The following is an 8506-nucleotide window of genomic DNA, read 5'->3' as shown; positions in this document are numbered from 1 at the left end:
ATAAATTATACAGCATGAAGTTCATGCATACAATGCTAAATCATTTGATTAGCCATTGCGCCTTTTAAGTCTCAAAATACATGTTTCTTATAGTTCGAATGGAACAAGTGATCAAACACAACATAATTGGTTTAACATTCCCAACACCCATATACAACCCATATCGTGTCTACGGAGCCTCTAAAGATACAAAAGAGAGTAAAGATGGTGCCGGTAACAAGGCCCCGGCTATACCTCAAAAGGTAACCACAATATAAACAACAGGTACAATACATGACCCCGGAATGAAATGGGGCTCACCGAGTCTACTGGGAAGATGATGATGTACCACTAACTGCGATCAACACTATCTGCTATGTAACCACCTGTATCCATTTAAAGATGTAGTGTCCCCGACAAAAGGGACGTTAGTACCGTCGAATAGTACTAGTATGTAAAGCTAAAACACCATCTCAATAGAATGGACAATAATACAAGGGGGAAAATAGTCATGAGTTCAATAAGAGCTTCAAAATAGTACTAAAACATCAAGTAAGGATCACATAAGTTCTCAAGTCAATTTCCATCTTATTAGGTTGGGTAATCTTTAGTGCCATATGCCACAATCCACAATACCGCTGTGTTCTTGCAGGGAGTCCGATCTCGACCCGATCGGCTAGGTCATCTCATTTGAGACATCAACCATATCCACAATTTCAATTTTTATTTCCAGCATACTTACCACCATGTGTGCGGCATGGCGTCCGATCACGGCCCGATCGGCTAGGACATCTCACTTGAGACATCAACCATAACCACAATTTCAATTATCTCACATCATAATTCTTTCATATTCTTTCGATTCATTGGCACTAGTGATCACGATTACAAAATAATTCTTGGCACTTGGCCGTATTTCATAATTCCAGTCCCCTTTTTCCACATTCCAATATCATTATCATAATCATTATCAACAACAATAAGACTTCCCGTTCAAGACATTAAATTCACATAACACAACAATTTGGGAATCTTAGGCATATAGAGGCTTTTCATACAATTTGGCATAACAACCTTTATTCCGATCTTGACATGAAGTCTTAATATTTCTAACACATATTCCACATTTTGAACATATCCTCAAATGGCAAGATGACATGATGAAGCATTTAGAATAAATATTGAACATATATCCTTAGACACAACCACATTAGGAATAGCCAATTCAATAATGATCAAGGTCTTACTTCAACTACATGAACACCGTGGGATTCGATTCTAAGAAGAAGGGGGTTTAGCCATACATACCTTAATTGAGCTTCCTTAATCTCTAAGATGTTCTGAAATTCTTAGCAACTTCAATCTAATTTAGAAATATAACAAGTTGGACCAAGATTAGGAAGTTGAACATGGTTTTAGCTCATTTGAGCATATTATCAAATACTAGGTGTGAACCAATGTTTTAAGCCCTCTTTTTGAAGGATTACATCTTTTCCCAACCCATTCTCTACCATTTTTAGCTCACAACCTCCCCACATACTTCAAGGATATATGCATGCAAGACAACAACCCTCGCACACAATAATTGTCTCTCTAATTAACCCATTTTTGTAAATTTTTGAAATCGAGAGCTAGGACATAGATTCTTACCTCTTAGGAAGAAGACCTAGGTGCCTCTCTTGATAATCTTCAAGGTATTAAGTGAGAATTGAAGAGCAATTTTGATGAATATCACTTCTCCCTCTAGGACCCTCTCTCTCACTCTAAAAATATCAGAAAATATGTTCAAAATGGTCCAAGGTAGGTGTTTTAACGGAATAGGGTCGGGTTTAAAAAATAGGAGAATGGATACTCCGAAATTCCGGATCAAGCTACAGACCAGGCTAGGCACGCTCTGTAGCGAGCTATAGACCAGGCTAGGCACGCTCTGTAGCGAGCTATAGTACAGGCGAGGCACGCTCTGTAGCGAGCTATAGACCAGGCAAGGCACGCTCTGTAGCGAGCTATAGACTAGGCTAGGCAAGGGATATATCACGGTCTAGCACGCTACAGACCTGGCTAGGCGAGGGATATAGCACGGTCCAGTGCGCTACAAGCTATGCGACGTGAGAGTGAAAAATTTCAACTCCCCATCACACTGTTCAATAGAAAAACTCCGAAAATATAATACATTAGCCTACCTTGGCACCACGAAACCTTAAATTACTTAGCGAAATTTTTTTTGGTTCCTTACAGTCCCCGTCCTCCACTCGAAAATCACGAGTAAGGTAAACATCTCAGAAACTAAACCATCCTACTAACTCAACCTCGTGGAACCCAAACCACAACACGTAACAACTTCCCTTACCTGTAGAGCACCCAAATCACAAGTCCGGCCAAACCATCCAGATATCACATCAAATCCTATCGTATTTAACTAACAGATTGTCAACCCAAGTCTCATGACTTACAATAGCAACCAAACTAGAACGATAGACACGAGCTATCCTAATAAAATTCTCAAATGTCATGAACACATGAACAGAGTACAAGAATCATAAAAAACACAACCATAACTGAAGCAAGGTAGGATGAATCTTACCAATAAATGGGACCGAATCGAAGTAACACGAATGCATATCTATAGTCAACTGAAACCATACCTGTAAGGGCATCATCTGGTGCATCAGCCTCCTCCCAACCAGAAAAAGCATAACAATGGGCCCGGCCTCCCTCTCTAGGATGGCCTCTACCAGCCTGACCTCCCACTAGCTAGCGGTACAGGTATAATAACAACTGGAGCAAAACTCATAGACTGAATACCCCACTGTGACACAACTGTCTGGAGTCTGGGACAATCTCTCACTATCTGGCTGGTATCTCCACACTCAAAGAAACCTCTCTGCTTACGTGGCTGTGGAAGTTGTTAGGTATGGGTACTCGGAAACCCATGGATATCTAAGACACCGCACGAAGCCTGAAGTGCAAACTGAACTGGCTGACACACAAAACCTCTACCATGACATACCCTGCCTCCAAAATAGGGACCAGTATATCCTCCCAATCTATGAGGCCTCTTAGCCTCCCTGACCTTTGTAAAAACCAAAGTGGGTGCATGTATGGACAAATCATTGAATCTAACGGCATACTCTAACACTGACATAGTAACCTAGCGCAGCTGCTCAAACTCCGTGCGCCATACATCCCGAAGGGTCTAGGGAACAAACTCTCTCAAGAAAATCTCTAAACACTCAGTCCATGAAGGTCAAGTTGCATCGTCTGGGTGACCCTCCTCATAAACCCGCCACCAATGATATGCTTCTCCTGACAGTTGGAATATAGTAAAAGCAATCACACTAGCCTCCACAATACCCATGGTGCGGAGAATACGGTAGCGCTCTTCTACAAAACCATGTGCATCCTCTAAAGCCAAACCACTTAAAGTAGGAGGGTGATACTTCTTGAACCTCGTAAGTCTAAGCTCTAAGTTGCTCCTCCTCATATGTTGTTGTCCTAACTGCGGGTTGAACCGGAACAATAGGTTGTGCTAGCATGGCAGCTGGACCCTGACCAACGTGGACTCGCTGCTCTGGAGTATGGGAGGGGGGAGTCTGAGCTCCTCCGCTAGTCTGTGAAGTAACTGGTATAACAGGACACAATTCCACCTGAGCCAATGTACTAAATATGCTCAGGTACTGCACTAAAGTTTCCCAAAGTTCCGGGGTATCAACAGGCGCCTCAGGTGCCTATCTTCCAATCTGAGCTACTGGTGGCTCCTCAGTTGTTGCTTTTGTAGGTGCTCCAATTGTAGCACGTGCTCCTCCTTGGCCTCTGCCTCTGCCCCGCCCCCTAGCAACACCGGCTCTGGAGGCTACATCATCAGTAACTGCATCTCATGTTCTCACCATCTGTGAGAGAATCAAATGACAAAAGCTCAAACTCCAAAATCAATAAACTCGCACGATAGGAATGAAAGAAGTGAAGTTTTCCTAATAGTTTCGTAGCCTCTCGAAGATAAGTGCAGACGTCTCCGTACCGATCCGCAAGACTCTACTAAACTCATTTATGACTCGAAGCACCTATCAACCTAGAGCTCTGATACCAACTTGTCAAGGCCCGAATTTTCCTCCGTAGGATGTCGTGATGGCACCTAGTCTCTAAGGCTAGGTAAGCCTAACACTTACTGAACTAAATGACAGAATTTAACCCAAACAACTATTGAACATAAACCATAATCATCTATAATAAGCCAACAACCTTGAGTACAATACGATATCCCAAAATCGATAGTACAAGTCATAAGCTCTACCGAGTTCACTAGGAAATTTCTAAGTATAACTATTCCGGAATAGAAATAGACTGTACAAAGTAAAATATAAGAAGGTGACTCCAAGGCCTGCGAATGCGGTAGCAGGTATACCTTGAGTCTCCATAGCAATGTCCGATCAACTAGATAATGATCCACAAACTCTAAAATACTTAGATCTACACAAAAATGTGCAGAAAGTGTAGCATTAGTACACCACAACGGTACCAGTAAGTATCAAGACTAACCTCAGTGGAGTAGTGATGAGGAACAATCAAGACACCTACTAGACATAACAACATGTACGAGTATAAATGTGAAACTAACAAGGAACAATACCAAGATAAAGCTAAGAATGGTAAACGACAATAATACTTGCAATAGAAAACTAGAAGCAATAATCATCAACAAGGAACAAACTGGTAATAATACCGTAGGGTAAGCTGAATACAGTTTAAGTCCGGTGGAACCAAGTAAGGAAAAACAAGTAACGACTCAATAAGAACAACCGCTTTCATGCAAGATCTATTCAAGAATTTCCCCGAGGTACCAAACCTCATAATTTCAATTCATGGGTCCAAATTCATGAACTCTAATCACTTGGCATCTTATGCCCACATTACAATTCACAATCGCACGGACAACTCACGTGCCAATATCATTAATACCTTATATCTGCACAGACAACTCGCGTGTTAAGGGAGTGACAATATCTCATGTCCGCACGTACAACTCACGTGCCAACAATAACAATGACTCATAATCACACGGATAACTCACGTGCCAACAATAACAATAACTCATGACCGCACGAACGAGTCACATGCCAATAGTATAACTCTCACACAGAAGGCAAGTAAACGATAATACATGTAAATGGTCAATAAACATCAAGATTCATCTTCTAAATCGATATGAATGATTAATTACGTGTATGTGATGTTTGGCTTAATGTATGCATATTTGATGTGTATTGCTTCACATTGTGCTCATGTCTCGTAGATTTGAGATGTATAATATAATGATTTGTACTAAGTTGTGGTATTTCTATGTGTAGGAATCACTCAGATGCGATTTGGGACAAAAAAGCAAAAGTGCATATTTGAGGGCCACAGGCAGCGTGGGGCGCTGCCTGTGGCACACTTTACAGAAGATAGGGAAGCTGAGCACCAGGGCCAACGCCCCATACTGCCCTGGGTGCCCAAAATGCAAACATGTCCTAATTCGACTAGGACTTGGTTATTTCGACCCCAAGATGCCCCCAACTCATATAAAAGCCAACCTAAACCTATTTTTTTGGGGGGGGAGGGGGGGTAAGACATGACTTAGAGAGAAAAACAAAAGGACGAAACACTTGGGAGCACAGATTTGATCAATTCTTCCATTCTTCATATAGTATTCATTGATTTTATATTTGAAAACATTATTTTTGATGATTGTATAAACATGAGTTGCTAAGAACCCTATTGTTCTGGGGTCATGGGTGCTACATGGATGTTGATATTTGAAGTTTAATTTGACGAGTTTGAGTTTATCATATTGGGTTGTTTATTTAATTCTATGTTTAATCATTTTGCTGAGTAGCTAATAGTGAAATACTATCTATGAATCTAGAGTTGAACTCGAAAGTGGAAATTCTAGATTGCATATAGAATTAAATAGATCAAGTTCTTGAACCTGGGCATCGGGGAACAGATTCGTGGTTAGGATAGATATATACCTAATTGCCTTGCTTGGTTGAAATACAGGAATTGTAAATGCATTCTTGTTAATCTTAATTCCATAGACATAGGCATTAAGTTAGCCTAGATAGGCGAGTCAGAACTCGATAGAGTCTTATGAGTAATACCAACCCTGTCAATCAACAATCTAGATAAATCAATTAGTCAATTTAAGCCAAGAACGCAACATGATTGTTAGCTAGCCTATTACCCCGGAATATCCTCTCTTACTGATTGTAAACCGAAATTGCTTAAGTGTTGTGGTTGATTTCTAGTTATTTCATTGCTTGATAGTTTCTTAGGTAGTAAAATAGTCAACTCCATATTTTGTGATAAATCTCTTGAATCGATAAGTTGTTTGAGTTTGAATCAGTCAAAAGTTACTCATAAGTCTTCGTGGGAACCATACTCTACTCATTACTCTATTACTTGACGACCGCGTATACTTGCGTGTGCGTTTGGCCTCAACATGTTTTTGACGTCATTGCCGAGGACTTAGAAATTAGCTACTTGACTGAGTTAAGCTCTTATTAGTTTATTTTTTCAAATTTTAATTTTTAGTTTGCCTTGTTTGTGTTAACGCATGCTCTTCTCTTGAATGCGGAGGAGTAGAAGCGCAAACAACCTCCTTCCTCTGGATCATGAAATTGAATGAACACTTCACAGATTGAGGAGGGAAGTTGAAGCTAGAACTAGAATAGAAAGAGAGTTGGACATCGTAGTTCAACCACAGCCAATAGAGATGGCGGGTAATGAAGAGCGTCCGGTGATGGAAACCGCAAGGCCCAATCTTGCTAATATGACTCGGGCTATTGTGAAGAATGATATCACGGGGCATTTTGAACTCAAACAGTACATGGTGTAGCTGATTCAGTCCATGGGACAATATGTCGGTATATCTCATGAAGACCCCCAGAGGCACATTCAAAATTTCCTGGAAATTACGGACACTTACAATTATCCGAACGTTTCCAATGATTATCCGAACTTTTCACTACTGGGGGAAGCTAAGAAATGGTTGCAAAAGGAGCCCGCGAACTCAATTCATACTTGGGATGATCTAGCAAGGAAATTCTTAATCAAATTTTTCCCCACTAAGAAGCAAAAGTCACTGAGGAGCCAGATTCTTGGGTTCCAACAACGGGATGGCGAAACACTTCATCAAGCTTGGGAAAGATACAAGAAGCTACTCAAAGACTGCCCGCATCATTGTCAGGCTGATAAGGTGTTGAGTCATACTTTTGTTGATGGGCTAGACGAGACATCAAAGATGAATCTTGACTCAACTTGTGGGGGTAGTTGCATGGCGAGGCCGTATAGTGAAATCCAGCTCCTGCTAAACAACTTCACTGCTAATGATCATAATTGGCAAGGAGATGGGGAATCACGAAGAGCTATTAAACAGAATGCAGCCGGTATGATTGAGCTTGATGACTTCTCAGCCATGAGAGCAGATATAGCAAAATTGGCAAATTAGATGAATAGAATGACAATGCACCAAACACAACAGATGTAAAATGTACAATAGATGTCTACTTGCTGTGAATTATGTGGTGATAGTCACACGAGTGACATATGCCCCACGAATCCGGGATCGATCTACTATGTGGGGAAACGGAGCAGAGGTCCGATGAATCAAAATGCACAATATGGAAACACTTACAATCCAAATTGGAAGAATCATCCTAACTTCTCCTGGGGTGGAAATCAGCCAACTCAGAATCATTATAGGCCGCAAGGAAAATTCAATCAACCTCATATGCCACCCCTAACAAATAGAAGAGAGAACGAATGACTTATTGAAGAAGTTGTTGCTTGACAATCAACAACTCAGAATCGATTTCAGAAATCTTGAGAGGCAAATGGGGCAGTTAGCATCAAATCAAAATACTAGGCCTGCAAGTGCTCTTCCTAGTGATACAGAGAAAAACCCTCAAGTTAATGCAGTTACACTCAGAAACGGGAGGGAATTAGAAAAGGTGCCAAAGAAGAGAAAGGATAATCCTGTACCTGAGGGGGAGTAGATTCCTAAAGCAACATATAAGTCAAAGAAAGATGATGCAAGTTCAGAGCCAGTGGAGGCTGCAAGGCCACCACCACCTTTCCCCCAAAGATTGCAGAAGAAGAATTATTATTGCATGTTCAACAAATTTCTCTCTATATTGAGCCAGGTTCAATTGAATATTCCTTTGGTAGATGTACTTCGCGAAATTCCAAAGTATGCTAAGTACATAAAAGATATAGTAGCTCACAAGAGGAGATTGACTGAATTCGAGACAGTCGCACTTACTGAGAAGTGCACTTCAAGGGTCCAAAACAAGCTTCCTCAAAAGCTTAAGGATCCTGGCAGCTTCACTATCCATGTGCGAATTGGTAATATCAATATGGGTCGTGCTCTTTGTGATTTGGGGGCAAGCATAAATCTGATTCCCTTGTCCTTGTTCAAGCAATTGGGTTTGGGAGCTCCAATACCAACCACTGTGATATTGCAGCTAACTGATAGGTCCATAGCCTACCCTAA

At 41.0% G+C, this 8506-nt stretch overlaps 1 non-coding gene across 1 annotated transcript; it reads right to left on the bottom strand.

Moving 5' to 3' along the window:
• Nucleotides 1–7093: 7093 nt before the first annotated feature.
• On the bottom strand, nucleotides 7094–7200 carry LOC117276332 (small nucleolar RNA R71). Its single transcript, XR_004506591.1, has one exon. It is a non-coding gene; the product is annotated as a small nucleolar RNA R71 (small nucleolar RNA).
• Nucleotides 7201–8506: the final 1306 nt, after the last annotated feature.

The sequence above is a fragment of the Nicotiana tomentosiformis genome, chromosome 1 (assembly GCF_000390325.3).
Source record: "Nicotiana tomentosiformis chromosome 1, ASM39032v3, whole genome shotgun sequence".
Classification (NCBI taxonomy): Eukaryota; Viridiplantae; Streptophyta; class Magnoliopsida; order Solanales; family Solanaceae; genus Nicotiana; species Nicotiana tomentosiformis.
This window is presented reverse-complemented; position numbering and strand designations above follow the sequence as displayed.